Source organism: Melopsittacus undulatus, chromosome 6 (assembly GCF_012275295.1).
Source record: "Melopsittacus undulatus isolate bMelUnd1 chromosome 6, bMelUnd1.mat.Z, whole genome shotgun sequence".
Taxonomy (NCBI): Eukaryota; Metazoa; Chordata; class Aves; order Psittaciformes; family Psittaculidae; genus Melopsittacus; species Melopsittacus undulatus.
Window position 1 is genome coordinate 78,189,033 of NC_047532.1, and position 26,282 is coordinate 78,215,314.

The following is a 26,282-nucleotide window of genomic DNA, read 5'->3' on the forward strand; positions in this document are numbered from 1 at the left end:
GAAAGGCAAGTGATGTCCAATGTTAGACTTGGTTCTGTATAAATACTTTTATATTGAAAATAAGCTAGCATAATAAGGAGCTTGTTATCATCTCGGATTAGTGGATCAAGAGTACTCATGACTAAGCAGCTGTGCACTTAACTGAGATGGAGGAAACAATCTTTGCTTGTTCTGACCAATTACTTGAACCTTGGGCTTTTACAATGTGACTGCCCTGACAGATGGGTTATATTAAGCTAATAATCTTTTGACAGGAGCAACAAGAAAATCAGACTTGATTGGCATGTTAAATAAAAACCCAACAACAACAAATGATCGTTCAAAGCACTATCTGGGAGACCGATATGCACAGCAGAGCAGAATGCCATAACTGGCCTACCAGGACCAAGATGTGTGCTCTTGTTGCAGGGTGGCAGGTACCACATGCTTCATTTTGAAGATGGGAAAGCTTTTTTGAAACTGATGCATCTTCTCCACATATACCCTGCTAGTCTAGATACTGCTTATACTACTTGTAGTGCTCTGCTTTGACTATTGCTCTTCCTAGTTCAGGCTTCTGTTGACAATCTGTTGGCACCACTGATTAAACACTGACATGAAGAGGTTAGTACTTAGCAGAGCACTTCCTGTGCTTTGCCCTTCTGCAGCCTGGAAACAGTTGGCTATGTCTACACTTCTGCTTTCTTGCTTTAGAGTAGGCAGAGAATGTATGTAATCTGGTCATTGATAATGCATGATTTTGTTTGTGTAGCTTCATATCTGTAATTCAGACACAGAATCCAATGCCTATGCTGTCAGTTTCTGTACATTGTTTCTAATAAATAAGTAGAAAACTGGAATAAGTGTTTGAACCAGTAGAATACAGTAACTTAACATTAGTTCTTGGATTTGTATATTCTTATTTAGAACTGAAGCTAATAAGGTGTTAAAGTGATGCATAGCAACCAAGATTATGCTAATCTGGTTTTAGTGACATGAACAGGAGAATTTTAGAGCTTCTTTTTTAAAAGCAAGTATTTTGTTCAGTCAGTTGAACAAAGGGGTAAAGTAGTCTGATTCTCTAAAATAAAATATATTAAGAGCATTAACAGCTGCCTAAAACACATTCCTATTTGGCAGTTTCCTCTTCTGATTTGCATAAAAAGATGGTTAAAAAAAATATGCAAAAGTTAGCCTGAAATGAAGTATAACATATACACTTATTGTTAACATAAAACTTATTTGATTGGGGTTTTTATTTGTAGGAACAAAGTGCTCCAGGCACAGCATACCAAGCATCTTTGGAATTTAATATTTTTTCCTCTTAAAATGTTTGTATAAGCAACTATACTGTGCTTGTGTGATGTCCTCTTCGGAAGCTCAGGTATGATTCCAATGTAATGGCACTTTACTTAACAGAGAGAATTGGGTGAAATGAATTAAAAGAATAATTCTGCTTCTTCCCCTCCCTTAATCTGAATGTAGAAGTTCTTTGCATTGAAGGGGGGAGTTTCTGAGTTGAAATTTGCATTTCTGCATCTTAGAAGAACTTAAAATGTGTCAAAACTCAAGGCATGATTGCTGTCCTTTGTGCAGAAATCTAACTAGTGACTTTTTATTGTACATAAAGCTACTGGGAACAGTAAAACCATGGCTTTCATTAATTCTATTATCAATCTTTTACTGATGTCTGTGAGTGGTATTCAGATGCATAGGGTTTTATTTCTGTTGTCTATACCTAAAACTTGATTAAACTTTATCCTCAGCAACTTACAGCACTAAATACATGCTTTGCAAAAATTAGAGCAACCTGAAACTCTGGTAATAACAAGTTAGGTTTATTAATGCTATTGATAAATGGCCAGTTCATCTAGGAGTCTTGATGAACTAAAGGAGAAGGAGCACTGTTGCTGCAACTTCAGATTATCTTGGAACTTTACAATGGTAGAGACTTTTAAACAATTCTGTGCTTCTTGCTCTTAACTACTGCACCACTGACTGTTCTGAGGAATGTTCCAGTGCTTATTTTTCCTGTGTAGTACATGGCCAGTACCACAAATAAGCTAATTTAGGCTAAGTGACAATAAGAGATATTTTTACCAGTGTAATGATATCTTGAGAGATGGTTTTATGTCAGACTTTACACTTGTCCAAGATGTACTGACCTGTTCCTTTCAAGTGCTATTTAAATTTCTCTAGTGTGAAATAAAAGCCTCCTTTGCTTCAGAAATAGGTGTGTGCTGACTCACTGTAGGGCAGCACTGTTACATCCTTTAGGTCTGCTTGTTCTACCCTGTGCCTAGTTCACAGCCGCTGCATAGCTTTCTGAACAGTGATGAAAGATGGAGAAGGAATAACAGGATAATGGGAAAATCTAATCATTGAAGAGTTAGGGATCCTGGGAATATGTGGGCTTTCCTCCCACTCCTTTGCTTTACAGAAAGGTTATATACTTAGCCAGTCCCTGGCTGCAGTTTAGTTTTACTAGCTCAGAGTTTTTTCAGGTTTTGGCTGTTTCTAACATTCCCCATTTAGAACTTATGAAGAAATTCACTATATTCTGATTTAATGAAGCCACTTCTGTCATGTAATGGCAACAGTGAAGTGGAGACTTCATGCAAGTGGCACAACAAATGCGTTTGACTAGTGCCACACTAGTCATCGCTGTAAAGGAAGAAAAATGCAGTATCTTGGGAGGAAGAAGAATAATACCTTGAATGACAAGTGTCATAAGCACAGGAGAGACGTATGTGAACAATAAAGGACAAGTATTTGTAGGAAATGAAAACATATGGATTTCACATAACAGTTTTCCTGACTTTGGGTTTTTTTTTTGTAGGCTTTTTTATATTTTTACTTCTGAGCGAAGGGTGTGAAAGCAAGTGCTTTCTCAGTAGACAAACTTGAACTGTTGTTAGTTACATTACAAATAATGTGACCACACAGTTTGCAGAAGGCAGGAAATGGCTTTCTGTCATATTTCCTTTCTGGGGGAATGCTTCATCATGACTCAAAACTAAAGGTTAACTTGTCAGCTCTGGGAGACGCCCAGTTTCACATTCTGGAGAAACTGGGTGCCAGCAGATCAGGTTTGGTTGCTAGAAGGCAATGTATTGACTTATTAATGTGATTCCATCACAGTAACTGACTGATTACTCAGTTTTTCCATGTGCATGTGCAGGAAATGAAGATTTCAGTAGTGCCAGTGATCTTTCTACAAATGTATGAATTGCCACATATCAGAATTTCTGAGAACAAGTGATCTGTTTGCTGCAGGATCAGGACAGAAATTATTTGTGTTTTTTTGTAAGAAAGAAGTACATCTAATCAAATAAACATTCAGTAAGAATGTGGGGTTTAAGCAGCAGTATACAGACAAATAGAAGTTTATGGAGTACTTCTTAAAAGAAACCTAATTTTCTGCAGTCAGTCAACACTTCTTTTTTTGCCATGTAGGGTATATGCTTCAGTTTATAATGTTTTAGATAGCAAATAGTTGTGGCTGAGGGCCTTTAACTCAGTTTGTGTTTGCTTCAGATACACGGCAAGAAACAGTCCATATGATCTCAATGGCAATTTCAGATTTCCATCTGATCCAATTTGTGCATCCATAAAGTGAAGGATATTGTTTTAACTTGCATTGGCAGCAGTGGTATAACAATGATTAACAGATTTAGTTTGTGAGTCTTGCATGAGGCTGAAATGAGTAGTGAGTGAAAGGGAGGTAGCTATTTACTGGCAATACCCTTTAAACCTGTGGTGATGACTAGTATGTTAATTTAAACATGGGTGAATGCAGTTGCTGATGGCCCGCTCTGGTATTTCTGGAGCTGAAACACAGACCACTCTGACTCATTGTAACACTCCAAAAAAGCTGTTAAAGAGAGCTGCATTAGATCCATTTCCTAAAGAGTTCTTTACACTTAATATGGTCTCTATAATCAGCTCAATATTAGCTGAATTCCCAAAAAACTTGTTTGGTGGGGGTGAAGTAGAATGTGTAACTTCTAGGAGGGAATTGAAAGCCTAATAGTATTCATAAAAACAAAACAAAGTTCTACTAATGTAATATTCAATGAATTTAAAACAGCATTGCTTTTGTTATTAGAAAGTACTCTATACATGTATTTAATCTTTAATTTCTATTTTTATGAATGCTGCTCTTAATCTAATTCGTTTTCACATTAAGACTGAACAAATACTTTTCCTTGTTCTGGAAACAAGAGTGCATGCATGTTTCTTTCTACACTGGCTTTTTTGCAGATAAGGCTTTTACTTTCCAGACCTCATTAAGCAGTCAGTTGAGCAGGCTAAATGAGAGTTCCAAGTGGTAATGGATACTTACTTGATGTAAGTACAACAAGATTATGAGATACTGGAATGCTGACTACTTAACTGGCACAGTATAATTCATATTACAAATAAATGCAGCAAGTAAATAATTCAGGCATTTATGACAGCAGCACGTTCTCTTCCTGTTAGTAGGGCGGATCTGGGTCACTAGATGGGGGGAGGTGTTTTCTACTTTGAGCTTTGTATCTTCCATTCCACATATCTGATTGGATCTTAGCCTTTTCCAAAAATAAGTGCCTCCTTTCTAAGGTATTTAAGCCTGAATGGAATATGAGTAGGCAGAAAGCTTCCAACCAAGCACGTTCATGAAAACAGAGTTGCCTTATGTTAACCCAGTTTACATACACACTTAGGTTCTTATTTTGTTTCCTAACATTATAGGTGGTTGTTATGATGCTTAGATAATAGTGCAAATCTTGGCTTGATTTCTGCAAGCTCAGATTACAGTTATTCAACTATAAAGAAATTCAGATTCAAATAATTCATGCTTTGGGAGTTAAGAAAGATAAGAAAAATAAAACCAAAACCAAGGCTGTAATGGGATAATTCATCTTAGGGCAGCAGGGTTAGTGAAGTCTGAATTCCTTATGTCTTGCTCAGGTTCTCATAGCTAAGACTCTGAAATTATTCCAGCAGATGAGGCACTTGCCTCTCTCCCATACAGGTTCTCTAGTATATAAGGGATAAATTTATGCTGTTGCATAAAGTAACCATGGATCTCTTCTCTATATTGCTGATTACCTTCAAAGATAATGCAAAAGCTGTGTTCTGAGATCACTTTGTGAAATTTGGTTAAAATGGGGATAAAAAAAATAATGAAAGAACACAAGTTATTTATAACACTAGTAGTTTCACAAACGTTGGGAATCAAGGTCTTGCTGATAGTCATCTGAAGGCTTTCTGGTTTGGCAGAATCAGCAAAGCATTTGTGACATGGATCAAGGAGGGTTTTAACTGCCTTTTGTCATCTGCTATAGTGGCAATCTCTAAATAATTAAGGATAACTTAACCTGGTTTCCTTACCAAGTGACCTGTGAAACATTAAATAAGCAGTAGGAGCAGTGTAGTATATGTCACAAGTAATGATGAAGACGATTGTATCTTAGTCAATGTCCATACTGTTATCAGAAGCAGATTCTCCAAATGTAATGATTTTTCTCTCAGTGATCCAAGAGCTCTGTTTCTTCTAGGGCATGTCTCATGAAGTGAACATCAGTGATGTACTGATTATTCAGTACATTACTATACTACATGTACTAAATCATCAATTAGAATGCTTTTAAACTAGTTCTCTTTTTAACTTTGCAGCATCCATCTTTCCCCCTCGCCTCCTGATTTGGAAGGGAAAGCTCGGGTCTACAGTCTCAGTAGAACTTGGGTACCTTCTGGTAGGATTTGTATGACAGGGTCCGAAACAACTTAATTTCATACCTGATTGCTCCACAGTAACTTAATAAATGTTGGAATTCTACATATTTTTTTTTTCCCTTACATGGAAGAATGGTGCTACTCAGCCATGCACCACCCCTGCAGAATGCTGTACTCAGTTGCTGCCTTGAGCAGCTGTTGAGTACATTGCTTGTTTTGAAATACCGTATCTGAACCTTTCCACCAGGACAGACTTTGACATTCAGAAATATTTGAGTTTATTGTCTTGGGGTATGTTTAATTAAAAGTAAGTTTTCCTATTTCCCAGTCTTGCAGCCAAACCTCAGGGGTAGGACTGCTGGTTTCCTGACAGGCTCACTTTCTGACTATACAGTGTATAGGCTTTTTGCCAAACTGCAAAGTTGGCAGCCGTAGGAAAACCACTTTGTGTCAATTGCTATCTCAGCCATGATGAGGCCATAGAAAGAAGATAAGTAGAATTGCTAGGAGATAAGTTCTGTGCATTTGAGGGTGGCTGTTTTAACTCATCAACAAGATGTGACAAAAAAAATATCCTGAAATACAAAGGCATAATGACACATAACAAGTGGATGAACTCCTCTTTGTTACTGCATTGAACAGTGAGAGAATTTGTATTATGTGAAGAGAAAGGGGATCAACTCTGTGTTTACCTTCATCATTGTTGTCATGAGGTTCTGTTCCACTTGATGCTGTGCACTGATTTTTAAAAGGAGCAAAGTGAAATGCATGGCTTTAGAATGAGAATTGCTACACTAAGTGAATCCCTGAACCCTATTGACCAGGTATTTTTTTTCTTTTCAATAATTAATTTTCATAGCAATAAGAATATTGGCAGTTACGCTGAAAAAACACCCTAGGTATTTCTTAGCAGAGTCTAAATATAAATCACCTCTGGACTCTAGTTCTTTCTGTTAAGTAGTCACATGAAGAGTAATAAAATCTGCTTATTCAAAGCAAGTTATAAAGGTAAGAATGTGTTCTGAAGAGCAAGGTTGCTTTGTGGTGTCTTTTATTGTACCTCAGAAAAGGTTGTTGATCCATTGCCTGTTTGAATAAGATGGAAAGAAACAAGGATGCATTTCACTACCCAAAAATAGTGTATACGCTGGCAGTTAATTCTGTGGAAAGAAAGTATGTTGTAGAATAGATGCTGTGTATAGATGCTTCATTTAAGGTTTGAAGTAGTGAATAATCAAATTCTTCAAGTTATTGCAGCATCTCTCATGTAATTTCTGGAGTAGTGATTAATACCTGGTTTGTAGACCATAGTTTCAGAGATTTTTAAAGCCATACTGAATAATATTGTCTTCTATTTTGGCTACTCTGAATAGGAACTATTACCTTAGACAGGAACTGAGTAACATCTGATGTCTGCTTAAATGATTTGTGCACTTGCACGCTAGCTCATTTGATTTGAAATAATTTCTTTTCCTCCCCTGCTGATGAAATAATTTCTAATGCTAGCTTGTATTTGCATGTATGTTTATAGGGTAAAATGAATTTAATTACAAGGAAAAAAGGGAAAATTGAAAAATGTATATGAAAATTAACATTTATGATTGCATGCACTCATTGAATCGGCAACTTGAATTGGGTACAGCAGATGATTTATGTACTTGTGTATCATGCATTTATAATTTGTGCTGGAAAAAAAATTCTCAGGTACTGTAATTTTCCAAAACTGATCTCTCAGCCATATGGAAATGTGAATTGCAAATTCAGTGCACAACACAGTAATCCCTTGGTATGGAACAACCAATTACAGTAAGCAGCCACAATTAAATGTGCTTAAAACTCCTGCAAAGTAGCTCTGTATCTAACTTCAGGTAGTAAGTAAAAATAATTCTGCAGTTACAGATTGTGAATTACTTACAAGTTAACATGTGCAAGTTTTCCTTAGGTTTACTTGGGACAATGATGGTGTAAAAGGACAGCTAGGGTTGCTTCTAGTGGAAGGTAACTCAGGACTCAGTGCTAGACGTCTCAATCATTATCTTAGATATAAACCAGTTTAGCTTCTGAGCTTGAAGTATTTCCTGATACTGGGCAAGGCACACTTGTGTTACCTTCTCTTCACAGTAGAGTGTTTGCTTATTATTTTCACTCAACTTTGCTGCATGCCCAATTTTTCAGTTGTGTTTAATGTTGTTACTTGTTGATCTGGAAATAAACATTAAATGGAAAAGGTGCAGCACCGCTGTACACTAGCAGTTCTGTGAAATACAATTTAAAATTAACCTGCTTTTTCATGAGCACGCAGAAAAGCACCAAATGTTTTCAGGCTTTTGGAGTATTTTGTGCTAGAACACAAAACAGAGTTAAAAAAATAACTTTAAACAAGAAAAATGGAGGAAAAATTCAATGGGTCCTACCAAGAGACAGTAATATTGCAGAGGCTGCCTCTGCAGAGGCAGTAGATTTTAGAGCACTAAATAATTTCAGAAAGAGATGTTTTCTACAAAATAGCCTAAGTATAATTGTGATAAACATGATTAAGTGGTCTATTGCTTTATCATGTCAAACTCTTGCTAGTGATGGGAGATCATTTTGGTCTTCCATTTTTTTACACTGAAGCTTCAAAATCTGATCTGGTGTCTATTTTGGGCTGTGTCATCATTGTTAAAATATGTCACTAACCTGCATTACTACACAAAGCATAGGGTTTTGGAGAGGTTGTGTATCTCTGAGGGGAGGTACGAGTGGATAAGAAAAACATCTTTGTATAGAAGAGACAGTAGTGTGTTCACCTTTTATCCACATACATTTATCCTCTGCACAGAGAACATGGATTGCTGTTGAGTAAATTCTGGATTTAACCTTAACCAGCACAAAATGGAAGTACATTTTCTACACATTCTTAAGTAGTAAGTTATGGAAATAGGCACATGGGTAAGAAGAATGTGTCTGCAGTGCTGAAATAGGTGGCAGTACAAGCTCTGTGGAGACAGTACTGTAGACTGACAGCTTTTCTAAGTGACAGAAGTAGACAATTTTATTGTCATCAGCTGGATCTCCTTTCATATAATTCCTCTTTAACTCCTTTACAAATTCTGCTGCTATCTAGAGCTGTTGATCTCTGAATATATAATTTAGGCAGGGAGTTGAAAGCAAAGTTGTGGAGGCCTGTCTTGAAACTGGAAGTTGATCTGTTGAGACTTGCTTATCTTGAGTCCACCCCTGTTCTACGATTCCATAATTCCCCTTAATTATAGATGCTTTCTTGATGTTAGGTAGTGCTTAGGGGCAAAATAAAGGTCTAGATGTGTGATTAGAGAGTCTCTTCTCAAAAGGTCTCAAATTTGAGTACATGAAAGAAAGTTTGTCTTGGAAAGCAGAGGTGATTTAGACTCTAAAACTCATATAAATGTGGTTTTTAGGGTTGCAACAAATCCTGGATATGGAAGTACTATGATCATGATACCAGGTAGTTCTCTTCATTGAACTTTAACTTAGGTCCAGGCTCACTTGGCTGAGATAGGTGTTCCCCCAAAACAGCTGAGCCCTCTGTAGCACAGAATTGCATAAAGAAATAGAGAACAGCGTGAATTAGGAAGTTTACACAAAATATCACACTTTATCATAATTTACATGCCAGACCCTCAAGTTTTCCACAGTTTTTGAAGACTAGACCATGAAACTTTGCAAACTTTCCAGTAATATAAAATTTCATGACAGATGGGATGGTTGGTTGTGTGTGTGTGCTTGGATCTACATGTATTAACCCAGCATATACTTTTGCAAGTCTCTGTATGCTGTTAGGGATATTAGTAGCATCAAACCACTCCATTGTTTCCTGAGGCTACGGAGAGGACATGAGGGTTAACACTGATTCATGAATAACATTGTGATTTATGTCCTCTGGAGCTTTGTTAGATAGGAAGTGATGGTGGAACAGGAAACCAGGCATTGTATGGAAATGTCCATAAGTGTGTAACTAGAGGAAAAAGCTGCAAAAGTAATTTGTGAAATAATATATTTATTATTGTGCCTGGCAGGATACTGTAATTGTTGATAATAATGCAAGTGACTAACTTGAGGTAAACCTGACTAACTGAACTGAAGGAGAGTCAGGGAAGGAAGAAAATAAGCTTGCAGACACTGATGAAAGTAGCAACATTTTGGTATAATCAGGGACCAAGAAAGATACTGAAAAGATATTCAAATTTATGTAAGCATATTGTTTTCATAAACTCATGTATGCTTAACACTAGTATTGTAAGTATGATGATGTTTTGCCCTATGGTTAAATCTACTAGAAGGAAATGTTCCAAAGCAGTTGTATATTTGCATATGTATTGTATTTGACATCAAAGAACTAACTGAACTTGACCTATTGAAAATGACAAGGTGAAGTTTCTGTATGTTTCTTGGTTTGTTATTTTCCCTTCCTTTTTTTAATGGCTACTGAAGGACATGTGTGAATATATTTGTCTGAACAGTGTAAAACCCTTCATAACCTTGATCATCTTTTTGCCTTGTTTTAATGAACAGCAGCAGTACTGTGTTAAAAAGCTAACTTGTTTACTACAAGGAAGTTGTTGATAACTCTTAAGAAGTCAAGGTTAATTCTTACTTTTCCTGGCATGATAGGCTTTGAAGGCTACAGATACATTATACTAACCTGAGTTTCTTTGTGTGGAAGAAAAATTCTTTCTTTAGTTAGAAAGTTTGTACTCCTACTATTTGGTTATGTGAAATAGAACAGTTTGGCTGTTCTGTCATTACATTCTAAGATACAGCTCTTGCTGAAGTACATGAGAAATATGGAAGATGTCATTGTTTCTTTTGCTGTCTAGTCTAGGACTAGTATTTGCAGTATTGCTTATGTTGTATTAATGTCTTCTCTTCCATTCTTCCCTGTTTCCACACCCTTCCAAGTGTTTACAGATGAACATGTACTTAAAATGCATATGCTAAGACTTAAGTGAAAATAACATGGTTCACAACAGGTCCAGAGGTGTCAGTATCCTGCTTGTAATCACAAGCCACCCTTAGAGAAAGTGTTCATAGTACTGTTATGTAGGAGTTACATAGTATGTGAAATTGTGGTTAATTTAAAGACAGGAGATCTCCCTTTTATTTTGAGGGGGAGAAAATCCAGCTGAGGGAAAAGGCACTTGGCACATTAATACATTACCGCGTTGTGTTTTTCAGTAAAGCTACCCATTCAGTGGTGAGCTGCTTCTTAATTTGACATTAATCTAACCACATATCCCCTCTGCCCCCAACATTGTAGCAACTTGATTGAAGTTGTGCATAGATGTGAGCTTGCAGGATGATTGTGGCATATAAATCAGCAGAGATGAGGCTAGCTGTTTGCCATGATTTACTGATCTTTATAACTGTGTCATAGCAACATTTGTCCTGCAATTCTAGGAGTTCAGATACTGGAAACAGCTATCTGTCATTCCTAGAACATGACTGCAGTTGCATTTGAAATGGTTTCTGGTTTTGTGCTTCAGCTGAATGTTGCAAGTTTTCAGAACTTGAAAACACGTATCTGTGCTGCCCAGGAGTTCCGATTTTTACATTAAGTATTAGTATTATATTATTTTTTTCCTTCATTGTGGCTCAATTATATACGTAATAACTGAAGTCATCTCTGATTGCAGTACATCAAGTAATATAATAATCATAGCTATGTGGCCTTGCTGGACTCCAAGCGATCTCTGGCTACCTGTTGAGAATGCTTATTGTGCTTGCACTTCTGTTTTCCCTGACTTGAAAATGCCACAGAAAATCAGCAGAAATGCACAGAAATATCCACGTACTGGTATCTGTTAGTGTAACAATTCTGTAGTTCAATAGGAGTTCTAATAAGTAGCCTTAAGTAATAATATGATTTACTCAGAGCTCAAGTTCTACACGTGGTAAGGATAAATTGCTTTGAAGCTTTCCCACTCAAGCTTTCTGATGTATTAGTCACAGTTAAGAAAAACAATGCATTTTGTCTAGACAAGAGGAATTAACTTCTTTGTTTTCCTTCCAGAAAAGGTGGCACATTGAAGGCTTAAGCTTTCAATTATTGAACTTAGGTGTCTAGGATTTGTATGTCTATTTTTCTTCTAAGGTGTGACTCAGTCATCACTGGAAAGCAATACATCCTCATGAAAGAAATATCCACAGAGATATTGCTGAATGTAATTTAATGTGTTCCTCAGAATGTACTTGAAGACACTCATATTAACAGAGGTAATATACAAAATCTTTTTCCCATTGCTTCCAGAGACATGTATATTGTAATGTGTAAGATGGTAGGATGGAGAGTAAGATGTACTTGGACTGCAGGACTTCATCGTATTACTGTGAACAAAATAAAACAAGAAATTAAGTGAAGCCAAGTAATTTAAACATCTTGGGCAACAAACAGCAGATGTAGTAGTTTCTGTATGGAGTGTCCTGAGAGGTCTGTGCAGAGTTATTCTTACCATAGATGTCACTAAAAATAGCTGTTTGCTATTGCCCAAATTCTTATAACTCTACTTCATAGTCTGCCTAGTGGTGTAGGAGCTGAGTGCTATCTTTAAAGCAGTTTCAAGGATGTCACTTATAGTAATGCATGGGAAGAGATTGCAGACTCTTGAGGATACAATGCTTGAAGGTTTGGGGTGGGAGTAATTTTGATGCTAAATAAATGGGTGAATAGATTAAATGTGATCACTGGGGAATGGAACATCCTCAGATACATATATCCACTTTGTTTTTTGAAATACAGCTTTTCTTCCTTGGGCAATTAGAACAAATAGCCCATTAGGACTCTAGGGGGAAATTGCTGTTAAATACCAACAGGCAGTTTGCATGGGATGCTAGCCTGATTTGAAATCCAAGTACTGACAATAGAATGAATGAGAATGGGACCAAGGCTGATAGTGTACATTCAACTAATGTGACAACTGCTGGTAAATTCATTGCTAAGCAGCTGAAAATGATGCATATTCATAGAAATATGAATTGGATGTTCCTGGTCAATGGCAGGCTGAGGATTACCAACCAAATTCCATGTTAGAAGGAGTGCATGTCAGGAAAACCTTCCTCTCTCTTCTTTTTCTCATAGGAGGACTTCCCCCTCTATTCTCAAAATATTTAAAAAATCAAGTTCATAGAAAGTTACTAAGGCAAAATTGTAATGAGAAAGCATTTAGCCCTTATCTAAAATCAATAAGCCTGTCTGAAAATAATGTGCTTGCTTTACAGGCTGCAAAGATTAAGGCATAGCTACATTGAACTCTAGTGTTGTCTGCAACTGAGCACTACAACAAATCCCTATTTAATACATACATTGATATAGAGGCATGAGTCCAGTAACTTGGTTGAGCATGTTCAGGGAAAGAATAAGGAAGGACTAAATCATCCCTTAATCAGTGCTTTCTCTGACTTACTGCCATTCATAAGCTCTGTTACTGAAAGTTTTTTGGAGATTATTTATGAAATGGTCTCAGATGTACAATTGTATGAACTAGTAAAAAATTCTTCATATTGAATGCTAGGCTTTTATTAATTTAAGCCTCTTTTCTGTTTCTGTCAGACATAAACTAACAAATAAATGTGCAATAACTGTAAAACGAGAAATTATTGGGACATGGGATTTCTAGATCTCAAAAAATAAAAATAAAAAAAAAATAGAACATTTAAGCTTCCACATGTACCAGAAACAATTCCAGTTTAAGTGATCATGCTCAGCAGAGAATGCCTTTCATCACAGTCCAAAACAGAATTGCATTTGGACTTGTAATGTCACTGAACTGTGATTCAGTTACCCAGGTCTTGTTTGTTATTGCAGGTTTGCAGAAAGTTGTGACAATATGGCCCCTAAAAATGCTTTCTGTAGACTATTAGCAGAGTAATAAAGGAGTAATGAAGAAAAACTCACCTGTCTGTTATGTGAAGTTAGCTAGAAATAAGGGTAGAGAAAATTGGAGCTGTTTCCCATTGCTGCTTCTGAGCCTTGGAAAAGATGTTTATTCTGTTGTGAGAGGTAGATTGTGCAGGCCCTGTTTTATTTGAAGGAAAAAGCAAACAAAGCTGGTAGTGGAGTAGGTTGAAGAGGAGAAAGCTGTACCAACTTCAACATTAACATTTCTCCAGTGTTCCCAAACAAGACACTGCAGAGTGTCATTAAGTAGAGGAATGAGTACAGAATGAAAGTTTTAAGTTACAACAGGTTACAAGAGGGGCCTTAAGACTGAAATCTGTTAAGGTTGTTCTTTTTTCCCCTTCATAATGCTCCATAACTGTACAGCAAATATATATTTAAAAAAAAAACCCAAACAGATTCGCCTTTCAAAAGTGTGACATTTATCTTAACTTGTCTTCTGTTCTTGAATTGTTTTGCTTTTTGTAAGTATGATAGGCTTATGGCATGGTCATATTCAATATGGGAATGATACTAGGTCAAGCCTAGCCACTAATTTGCTGCAAAATGCAGTGATTCTGTGACTCTAATAGCTTTGAAGCACCAAGACTTGTTCAGCTGCTCATCTGCTTTTGTTTCCCTCCACCTTTCTAATTTTCTTGCTTTGCAGCAAATTATAGAATCATATTCTTGATTCCACGCATGTTAAAGCTGCCGAAAGGGCTGTTGTGTTTGCTTTTATACCAGCCTGTGATAACAACTGTGCAACATGTGAACTTACGCACAGGAAGCTTAAGTGACTGTGCCAAATACAAAAGATGGGACTTTACCTTCAAATTACTTAGTAGCTTCTGGTGGTAAATTAAGTCAGGCAATAACAAGCTGAAATGAGTTTTCCTGGCCAGATTCTCAAGTAGTTCGGCTTACATTAACACCTCAGTTGCTGTTGAACAGTCAATAAGCTGTTCAGGCACTGCTACAATAACACAGTAGCAATACAATTTTTATTCAGTGCTAAATATCAGGTATTGCTTTAGAAAAAGTGTATTGGTGGGACACACTTATTAATTCTTACCTTCACACTATTTCCGAGCAGAATTTACTGCTTCACTTTAAAGGAATTTGTATCCCTTCACCTTGGAAACTGGAAGCATAATTAAGACAAAAACAGGAAAGCCTTTATGTTAGAGATTTGCTTCACCAAATGCTTAACTGCCACTGTAATCAGGCAAGAATTGAGTTTTATAACATGTTAGGGAGAAGCAACCAACCAGAAACCAAGCTCCAAGTCCCAATAAAGAATTCATGGCAAAATTAAACTCCCCCTCACAGACTTTTGCCTTATCCTTCCTCATGAAGCAGTACTTCAAAGGGCTCCAACAGCAGACATCATCTGATGAGAGAGCTGCAGCTTTCTTTGGCTGTTTCAGCATCGATGCTGTCCAGTGCAGGTAACTGATAGCTTTAAAAAGCTTAACTGGGGAAGGACTTTTTTTGAGCTAAATCATTAAACATTCCAACTTGTGCTGGTGCATTACGGTAACGTTGTGCTGTGTCAGGTTTGGGAATGCGTTGCTTCCCTCTACTGGCCGACACACAGAGAGGAAATTTCATTATCTGAAGCAAGCAACAAAAATAGGTTAAAAAGAGCAGCCTATGCTTAGGACTGACGTTAGAGGATTGTCATCGCAGTCTCTTACACATAATGAATCAAATCACTTACCTGCATCAAAAAACGGTTTCGTGTTGTAAAGTGACTTAAGTTACATCGGGCAGTTTTGGGGAAGGGTAAGTACACTGATATTTAGAGCTAACTCACGCCTACTAGTATCAATAATGCGAAGTATTTGTAGGACTTTACAAAGAGTGTACAATGAAGTATATGAGTTTTTCAAGGAAGACTGTACTGTAGAATACTCAAGTGTAAAAGTGATGAACCATATAGCCTTTGACTAATATTCAAAATGTATTTATCTTTCCGCTCAACTTCAAGAGTTTAAATGCTCCTTTCAGGTGAGAATTTGTGTATAAATCTCATCCTGTGAGTTGATGCAAAACCCCCACAAGTTTCACGGTCAGTTCCAGTATCTAAGACAACAAGAAGCTTTTGACTGTAATGTATTCTCCATTAAATGGGTTACCAGTGATGGTAATGTCGTAATTTACATGAGCATTCAAAGATGCTCAGTACAGTTTAGGACTGTGTTGTGTATGAGAGCTCCATGCTATCGAAGTACTTGCATAACACAGGGTGCTCTTTCAAGTGATTAAGAGACTTCTGTGTTTGCACCACAATTTCTTCTTTCCTCAAATGATGCTGGCTTTGCCTCTTGTGTAATGTTGCAAATTCTTTGCCTTTGTAGCTAGAGATGAACAGCTTGCTGAGAGACCTTTTCTTCCCTTTAAAAGTGCAAGTTCTTATGTTAAATTTGCCATAGCTACTGGGAGGCTTCTCAGGTTGGCTCCCCTGAGATCCATTGAGACTGAAGGTCTACAGTCAGGACTGTACATTTGTTCAAGTGGATCCGCTGTGCTCTCGTTGTGCAGCTGTTACCCTGTAGTAACAGGCAGAAGGTTGATTGCTCCGGTGTTGGGAGTGCACATTCAACAAGATAACTTTGCTGGGAATTGCCAAGGAGATGAGTATCTCGTGTGATGGGCTTCTGTTTATTTGAGTCTCCCTAGCATTTTTTTTAATTACTACCATTACAAAAATCTAATTCTTCGCATGTTGGCTTAGTTTTCTTTCATGTTCTGTGCTTTTTGGAGTGTAACCTGTGCTAATTAAATTATGTTCCCTCCTGAGGGCTGTCAGTTTTGGCAAGAAAGGTATCAGCTGCACCGTGCTGATGAGGAATGACAAAACCTGGGTTAGAGTGGTGTTTCTGCCCAGTCAGATGGAATAGCTACAGCATTGGGGATTTTACAGTAAGCTTTCACAACTGTATAGCTGAAATCACACAAAGTAAGAATTTCTAATGGAAGGCTCTCATTGGCAAATATGCACATTGCTGCCTCCTTGGATTTAGCAGCCAGAAATAGGCTGACACTTGAATTTGATTTCCAGTTGAGGTTTTGACCTTCAGAGGCTTTGTGCTCTAGGTTCCACGTCCATATAATAGGAACAGAGATTAAATCACAGGAGTGTTTGGTATATAATTTTCATAATACTTCCCAATATCTTGATGATAGGATGTCTGTAAGTGCAGCTTACACTAGATGAGTCTGAATTGCACTCTCAACTAAGTCTTTCAGTTAATATACAATAAAATCATAATTATATTCCTAGTATCCTTGGCAACAGATTACGGTCACAAAAGGTGATATTACAGTTCAGTATTAATTACTGATAAAGAGAACAAAAAGAAGGAAAAACAGAATCATTTGCGGGGTGTAAATAAACATGATTTCAGAAATATTAAATGCATCGCAGGGAATATATAGAGGCATGGTCTCTAAAGAAACAAACAAATCACTATCATAGTTAGGGCATGATGGTTCAAATTCATACAAAGCGATGGTGTTTACTGGATATGGATTAGTTAATTACATTAATTAATAATAATTACAGGGAATTGTGTCAAATTTTCTTTTTGAAAAAGGCAGCCCATGAGAACAAGGGTTATTGGGTAATTAAATGATAATTTGTTTTATCAGAACTGTTTATACAGAGGAATTACCTGATTATAAATCCTTGTGCTGTAGATACTTTTCAAACTTTCTGCAGTGTTATATGATAAAAATTCCTTATAATTCTGAGCTTGAGCTTTCAAGCCATGTAATAGGAATACAGGAAATGTATTCCCTTCCCTTATATACCCCCTCAGAAAAGGTTTTTAGGAAAGACTTCTTTTGGTGTATCTTTTTAAATATCCCCGTCTCCATTTACTTTCTACGCAGTACTTCTTAATGCTATAGTTCTCACCAGCACGTAGAGAGCTTACTTTCCCATCCCCTTTTCTCCCTATTCTCTTTGAAATAAGAACTAATAGAAGTAATAACCTTGGAAGACAGAGTTCTGTTTATTTTTGAAGAAATGATTCTGTCACCATCTGGATGACAAATTCTATGCTTCAATTCCTAGCTGTGGCATCAGTAAAGGAGATGGAAATGAGGAGACAGCAAGGTGTGTGAAGAATATTTGTAGAAATAAGATCTCTGAAATAGGACAATAATGAATAGAAGGAAAGGGTAATGCAGGCAAGTGAATTCTAAATGCTTTCCAACCTGAAATAACACTGGCTTCTGGGAACATATTTTAACTGATTTTTGTGTTACTACTGAGGCAAAGAAGGATAAGGCATAATGTGGCATTATTGGACACAGTCTGAGGTTGGAAATGGCGATGGTGTCTGCTTTGAAGTGACTTAATGTAAATTTTCCCCACATCCACAATTTTAGGTCTAAAATTGAGTGACAAGAGCACTGCAATTTAGTATGTGATGATGCATCTTGCCTCTGACAGATTGGGTTACTAAAGTTTATTTAAGTGCATTTGGTAGTAAATATCAAGACCTGGTTTTGCTTTCAGTTTAAATAAAGATCTTTATAGGAGAGGGAAGACATCAAAAGGCAAAACGATTCTGTGATTATTTATTGACTTACGGGTGGGTGGTTTGGGGCCAGGCTTTGTTTTGTGCATTTATATGGCTGCTTAATGATACAGTAGCAGCCTTACACTGTGACTGTTTTTACAGGAAACAGTGAGAATTTAAAATGAACTGTATGAGGATATATTGCTAGTGCACGCATGGATGTGCACATGTGCATCTGTTACTGGATTGTCAAGTTGTCCTTTTTAATCTTCTGGAACTCGTGCAATGTTGTGGTGGTGTTTAACTACTTGTGCTCTGATCTTCAGCTACCATAAGGCTGCAAAATAATCAGGCTTCAAACTGTGTACTTAAAGTAAGTAGCTGAAGGTTTAGGAAAACAAGTGTTAGAAAAACCTATTCTGTGAATAAATGTTACAAGTGATTTAGATGATCTAATTATATTATAATTTATTTGAGTTGGTGAACAGAACGTCCCATCTTAAGTTATCTCTATATTTTCTGTCAAATTGTGTAGATTAGATTTAGTTCCTTATTGCAAGACATTTGTAATCCCTCTGTTTTCTCTCAGTCCCTGGAGGTGTGCCTCTGCATTGCATACTCATTCTGCTTGGTGTGATGAGGAATTGCTAAAGTGCTTGTCATAAGGGTAGGGATAGCTTTGCTTGTCAAAAGTTTAATAGTTTAATTTAGAAGCAGTTGTCAGGAAACCTTGCATCTGAAATAGCTGTTACACTTTTATGCACTATCCATACAGGGATGCTTCCTGCACTCTCTTCAAGTACCTGTTTAACCATTCTTGAGGATGCCCCTTTGGTTGAGATTAAAAGTGGGTAAATGCTACTTCTCTCTGTGGCTGTACAAGATGGTGCAAGTGTCTTGTAAGGCCCAATTACACATAGTCCTTGTACTTTATAAAGTAATGCTGAACTTCTCTTTATAAATGTCCAGTAAAAAAAGGAAGTGAAGGGGCTGTGTAAATGGAAGTTTCCTTGTGTCTGGAAATTAGCAATAGTAAACATAAGAACAAATTACTTCCAGTTGCAGAAATGTTGATGATTAATTCACCTCCTTAACGGTAAAGTGAGTTTTTTCAACTAAAGTTCTTGTCTAATTAGCATAGCTGTAACTAAGCATTAGATGTGTCTATGAGGAACATGTCATTGAGAATGCCAAAATTGAGCTTGAAATGTGCAGGGGAAATTTTGCACTTTGTTTGCATAAAAACTACGTAGCCTTTTAAAATGTGTCTAGAAACACTTGAGTTATATCTGGAAACTATAATTGTTAAAGGTGCTTCTGATCTATAGATACAATTTTGGAAGCTTTTGTGAATTTGTTATGCAGTGGATTATATCCTGGAAAACTACAAGTTTGGGGTTTCTATGTGATTTGTATTAATAATGTAATTCTAATGTCTACCAAAATTTTGCAGCGTCAAGACTTTCCTTCAGCTTTAGAGTCTGGAAATCTGCTGATTGGTATGGACAAGCCTATCTTCAGTGTGAATATAGTCTGTTGAAGTTCTGCAGGCTTGGGGTCTCATAAGTTTTTGGAGAAGTGTTCAGAATTTAGTACCAAAGAACAGTGAGACCATGTGGAGTTGTGATGGAATTGTGTTTGCATTCTGTTCACAGGGAAGGGTCCAAAAATGGGAGGTGTATTTGCCAGTTCAGTTCTAGTAAGTGAATGAGTTGCTGCACAAGCTTGTTTGGCAGTATGAGGTAATTTAATGATTTTATTCTACCTGAGCAAATTATTAGTACAGTAATTTTCTTTTACTCTGATTGTACTGATTTTAGTTCGGTTTACTGTAACGTGTCCTCAGTTACCTGCATTAAATAACACTTGGTGCATAATGTGGCCAATGAGTGAATACATCCACATCAATAACATATTGTAATTTTAAAAATCATTTTTGTTGAAGCAAGGAAAGCATCTGTTTGGACACAAAACATTGGCTGCAGTTAGCATGTGTGAAGAGAGAACAGAAGTAATGCTTAACGCTTTCATCTCCTCTTCAGAGGCATGATAGGAGTTGGATAGGAGGCATGATGGTGTAAAACTGTCCAACCCTTCCCTGATGAGCCTTGCTGAGATTCTCAGAAAGGGTAGGCGCTGGAATAAGAGTAACTGGAAAACTTAATCTTGGCTGAGAGTCTGTTAATCAGTCTATACATTAGCATTAGATAGGAAAGGAAAATAAGAAATAACTTAGGTCTGTAGAACTGCAGAATTTTACTATAGATAGGCTGCAAGATTAAGGAGCAGTCTTGGCATGTTATGATTCAAAGACCAGGAGCCTTATCTGCCTTTTTATCCTAAGGAGTTTTTCTAGGAATTTCACACTTGAGATATCACACTGTAATTGGGTTAAATCACTGTATTTTGTCTCAATTTTCCTCAATACTTTGATTTTATCATTTTGTTCTATCATTATCCCTTTTCTGTCTCTTGGCTTGGCTCTAATTTCTTGAAGTAATTTGAGAAACATATACCGGTAGTGGTTGGGTGAGTCCTTTGGTCAAATGAGCACACACAGCAGTGGATCCCAAAACTCCAATGCTAAAGTCTCTGGGGTAGGTAATATCTAATACCAGGCTGAGCAGTATCACACTGAAGTCTGTAAGCTAATTGTATGACAACTGCAAGACATGTTTGTAATGTTTATTGTGATGAAAACACAGTGGGCTGTAGTATTATGCATTTGGGAAAAAACACAGAAAGATGAATTCATCAGTTTATTGCTTAGATGTATTAGCTAAAGTGAAACCAAACCAAACAACCCCCCCCCCATCTTGACTTTTTCTAATAGTGCTGTAATACTCATAGAAACCTATTTTCATTAAGAGCAGAAGAGGGAAATAATTCACTCTGTTCCTGTGAAATAGAAGGGTACTCAGGGGCTGGTGGTGAACCAGAAATTCCATTGCGGAGGGCAGCTTTTATTATATTTCTTATTATGGTTAGGAAATGTCTTTGTTCAAAGACATCTTATTGTGCGATGAGAGTTCAGCAAAGGTTCTTCAGTTCACTTAACTTCTCATTTGGGCTAGAGAAATGTCTTTTAAGGTCTGTCTTCAAAATGTGGCCTTCTCTTTTTATTTTATTCAGGGACATCTTGGTGTTTGCTTTGCTGAATCTTGTTAGAAAATGAGAGCATTACAGGTTACTTTGACTTGTCCCAGTCAAATATTCAGCAATCAACAAATGCTGACTTCCCTTAAGGATGGTGGAACTATTCAAGTGAGGGATTATTTGCTGCGCAGTTGAAAATTCCTGCTAAAAACTTCAATTTCTTTATAATTCTTTTGAAGAATAAATCATTGTCTAGGATCCCTTCCTCTTCACAGGTAAGAAGGTGGATGTTTTATTTGAGGTAATTGTTCTGTTTGGGCACCTTTGGTGCAAACCAGCCAGTTCTGCTTATTTTCTGCAGCTTTGTTTTTCATCCCATCAAAATACATCGAAGGTGGAATCTTAATTTTTCTACTTCAGCATTAAAGTGCTGCATAGTTACTTCCCTTATCTTATGCAGTATGAAAACCAGATATGTATTTCCTGAAGTCCTGTTTGGCTCTTCTGGGCTTTTTATAGCCTGGGCAGTGGAAGCAGCAATGACACTGCTCTCTGGATAGAACTTTTGAACTAACTGATGAGAGTTTTGGGGTTGCCTGCAGTCATCAATACAGGTGCCAATTTAACTTTTGATCAGGTAAATATGCCCTTAATTCTTGAGGCTGATAAATTAATTCCTCTCTTCTGTTTTTGGCATAGCTTAATCTCTTTCCTTGTACCATCAAGTGACAGTCTCATATGTTATTAATCCCATTTAATGTTAAGCTGTACATGAAGATCTGCTGGCTGCCAAAGTGCAAAATGATTTTGAGTGTTGCATGTGGTTTGTGCAGTGATGCTTGGCACTCACTAAGGAAAGCAGAGAAATGGTGGAAAAGTAACATTGATTTTAACTTGATCTCTGCTAGCAGTTAGAGGGCAGGAAATTCTTAAAAGTAACGTAGGAAAGTAGTTGCTAAACTGTTATGAGAGGACTTGCAGCATGGGGCTCACCTTCTGAGAACAGGGGGTTTGCCTTGGGAGTAGCTTGAGGAGATAATCAATAGTGGAACTTATGTGGTAAAGCTGCTAGTGGTTGCCTGTAATCTTTGAAAGAACTGCTGTAGTCTAACAAGGATGAAATCTTTTAGTTCACATTGCGTTGTGTGTATGCTCTAGGTCATGACTGAGCCAGCTGAGCTTGCTTAACAGAACAAAATCTGCATGTCCTGTCAGGGAGACTATGACAAGCTGGTGAGTAGAGAGTTCAGGTGTGGGATGTGCCTGTCTGGAGTAGAGAGCACAGTGGGACACAGATCTAACAGGAGAGAGGGGTTAAAAAGCACTGTGTGGGGTCTTTTTTTCCCCCATTGGGGTTTTCTGGGCTGAAGGAAGCTGTGTGCCCTGCTACCTCCCTAAAGGGGAGTCTGTAAAACCCTGTGCTTTGGTTTCTGTGCTCTAGAAATTCTAAACTTCTCTTTATTTAGAATCTTCTTGTCCCAGTGCTTTCTAATGTTCTATTTCTAATAAAATAACCAGAGTTCTTATTGTTATCCCAGTGGTACATACCTGGATTATGTTAAAGAAGTAGAAAAACTTCCTTGGACGGGGAGGAATGGGAAACACTTTAATGAGAATACTGTATTAGTATTATCTGTAATAGTGAGAAAGTGATGTGGTCTGTATGAGGAACACAAGTAGTATAACTGTCTAACAGCTTCTATTTTTGAAGCTATTAATAACACTGTAGTTCCTGTTTACTGTGTATTTTAAGCCAAGCAGCCTTTCTATGCACAACATTCTAGTGTTCTCTCTGAATGTTGACAGGGAGCTTAAAAGCATTGGGTAAGACATGTCTGCCTAGTGCCTTTTCCTGGGATTTTTGCAAGTCTAGCCTCTACTCTGCAGGGAGCTTAGCTGACTGCAGAAGAAACTTAATGTGATATAGATGAGTGCCTGAACACCTTCTACCTTCTAAGCCAATACTCTTGCATACCTACATGTCTTCCAGTAACATGTTAACTCTAACCAGCATGCCCATGCTTCTTAAGTGTCCTTGAGTCCACAAGTGAAAACTTGATTCATTCGTTAACTAACTTCATTGACACGTTGGTGGAAGTATTGCTTCTCTAGTGTCACTCCTCAGCTTCTGTCTAGAGCAAGGACTGCTGTATAAATGGGAGGATCTTGCTTTTCTAGGTGTCCTTATTGTATGTGGAAAATATGAGTGGGATTTAATAGACTCGCCCTCTTAAAAGATTTCTAATAAATGATAGATTTTGTTACTTATCCCTGCTATGCTTTCTTGTAATCTGTTCTGGAAGTGGCATGGATTTTTGCTGTACATATTTTTCCTGGGCTATTTTTTATACATATCTGTGGGTTTTTTTATATAATTTCTTTAGTATTTTTGAATTGAATCTGCTACAATGACTTTATTATTCTATTATCAGAATCTAGTATAGTCTCTTCCCTGCTTTTGAAATCTTAAAGTGTATGGAAAAGAAAACTCCCAAATCTTTTTCAAATTATAAGTAACTGAACTTCCCAGGTTTATGAATCAGATAATCACAGACATGACTTTTACCAGACCTTGCTGTTTGTTTTTATTTCTGTAGTCTTAAAAGCTTCAGATAATCGTTCTCAATGGACTCAAAAATAGTTTCCATATAAGATAATAAATTTGGCAGCATAGTCTCAGAATCCTTTAACTGATCCTGCAAACAGATGTTTAGGCGAAATATTCCTCATTTAAAAGCAGATACTGCTAATGTATAACAACTTCATAAAATTACTGGAAACTCTAGCTTTCATATTGAGAGAATCAGTGTTAATAAGTCAGATCAATCATTTTTATTTAGGCAATACGTAAAAGCATATGTCTTCCTGCTTTACCAGCTGTCATAAAATTGTGGAGAAAAAGGTTGTTTCCAAGCTTTCCAAAGGGAATATTTCACAGAAGTATTTTGACCTTTATAGCTTACAAAACCAATTGACTTCCTTTTCCCATAAACTGTTTTTTGGCTGAGATTTGTTCTGCAGCAAAGCTTTAGTTGTGAGGAAAAATACCAGCTCTGAAGACAGTAACTGGACTGCCTTGTAGTAGTTTTACATATTACAGATTGCTCTTGTAAAAGAACCCAACTCATTTCTTCGACTGAGTCACATCATTCCAAATTTAATGTGTCCCCTTCAATATTTCTTAATAGTCAATGCTTATTAGTGCACTTCAATGATATTTGCATTGTAAGAAGCACAAGGCACATTGTACTAGTGACATAATTTCACATAATATTTTTTTCTTGGTTTTTAATCTTAAGCCCTTTGCCTGTTTCTATTCTTTTGAGCAGTGTATAGGCATTTACTGCTAGATCAGCAGATCCCTGTTTCTAAATGAATGTCTCTTTTTTTTTTTATTCTTGGGGTAGTGTTTAAAAAGTCCCCCAAACCGTCCAACCATCCCACCAACTGAAAACCCAAAACCCAACCCTGCCTGAAGTGCTACCACTAAGGAGCAAAGTAAAGTTGTGTGAACAGCAGGGCCATTGAACTGAATATTAGGATAATTTAAAAATCATCAGATCACAAGGGAAAGTAATACATTATTAGTAATTTTGAACTTGGTTTGCCATTAGACACCAGCCAAAGAGCAACTTATGTAAATGTACAGTCTTCATATTGCAAAGTGTAGGGAGTTTGGGTGTTTTGCATTAATTAAACAGACCTGATTTTTGTAACTCCTGAGTAGATTTCTCATTGTAACAAGTATTTAAGATATTATTGTACTTTTCTGCTGTATCTGCCACTTCTCAGTAGAAAATATTAATATCTCTGTAAATAGATGTATCTTTTACTGCATACTGACTTCATCCTACATAAGAGGATATATATTGTCAGTATATTCTCCTGATGACTCTTCTGTAGTTCATCTTCGTGTTGAATTACTAGAAATCAAAACCTGTAATTGTTATAACTTCTATTACTTCCCAACTTTGTGTAACCTTCTATGAGGTCTTTTGTTTCTCATCAAGCACTGAAAATCACACTGGGAAGTGTGAGGAAGTTGTTTTCTATTAGCATAATATAGGAGAAATGGCATAATAAATTATACCCTCAGAAAATTAAACCATCATAGAAACGCTCTTATTTTCAGTAAGTCCTGGAAGAGTTCTTGTGAAGAAAAATACTGCTTTTCTGTCAGATTTGCATTATTTTCTAGAAGTATCATAATTACATATTCAAAGATCTTGGTATTAAATTTGCTATGTACTGATATTAAAGATCAAATGGCAGCAGGGTGGTGTCAGCTTCAGTGTGTAAACTTCTCTGGAGGTTATGTCAAAGGCAGTTTCTGGGATGGTGTTTTAGAGGCACAGGTGAAGAGCTGTGAAGGCTGCTACAGTTGTAGCAAGGTAGGGTAAAAGTGTGCTTAGGAGATCGTGAATACTTGCAAAAATCAACCCTTAAGTAAGCAGGAAAGTTAAGTCATAAGATCTTGCTTTTACCTGGGTAGCCTTGTAAAGATGCTGAAGAAAGGAAACTGGTAACTGGTGAGGTGTGACACAAATCGAGGTATAGTAGTCTTAACTGAAGGGATAAGCGCATAAAAGGATGGCAGCAATGCTCAAGGCCACTGTAATATAGTGGCAGGAAAATCTTGAATCATCAAATTATGATCAAGTTTTTGAAGATGATGATCAGTGCTCAGTGTGAAGAACTAGTGCCTGTGGGCCCTTTAATCTCTGTCATAAAAGTTAAAAAGAAATACGGCAGTTGCACTCTCTGCTGTCCAAGGTAAGTGCCATGTAAAGGCACAAGTTATGAGAGGTATTACAAATGGTCCAACTACTTACTAATAGCTTGGGAGTGATGCTTTAAACTAGAGGAGGAAAAGCAAGCCTCAGTGGAGTCAGAAGTCTTGTGATGAAGCCTGGCTGCTGGCTGTTCTAATAGCTTCAGAGTGTGAAGCTGTTGGATTTCAAAGGGATGGCACTGGTGTATTCTTAAAATAGCAGGACCCAAACCATGTAATAGTTTACATACTTATTCCTGCCGCACTAAGTTTGTTCTGGGTTCAG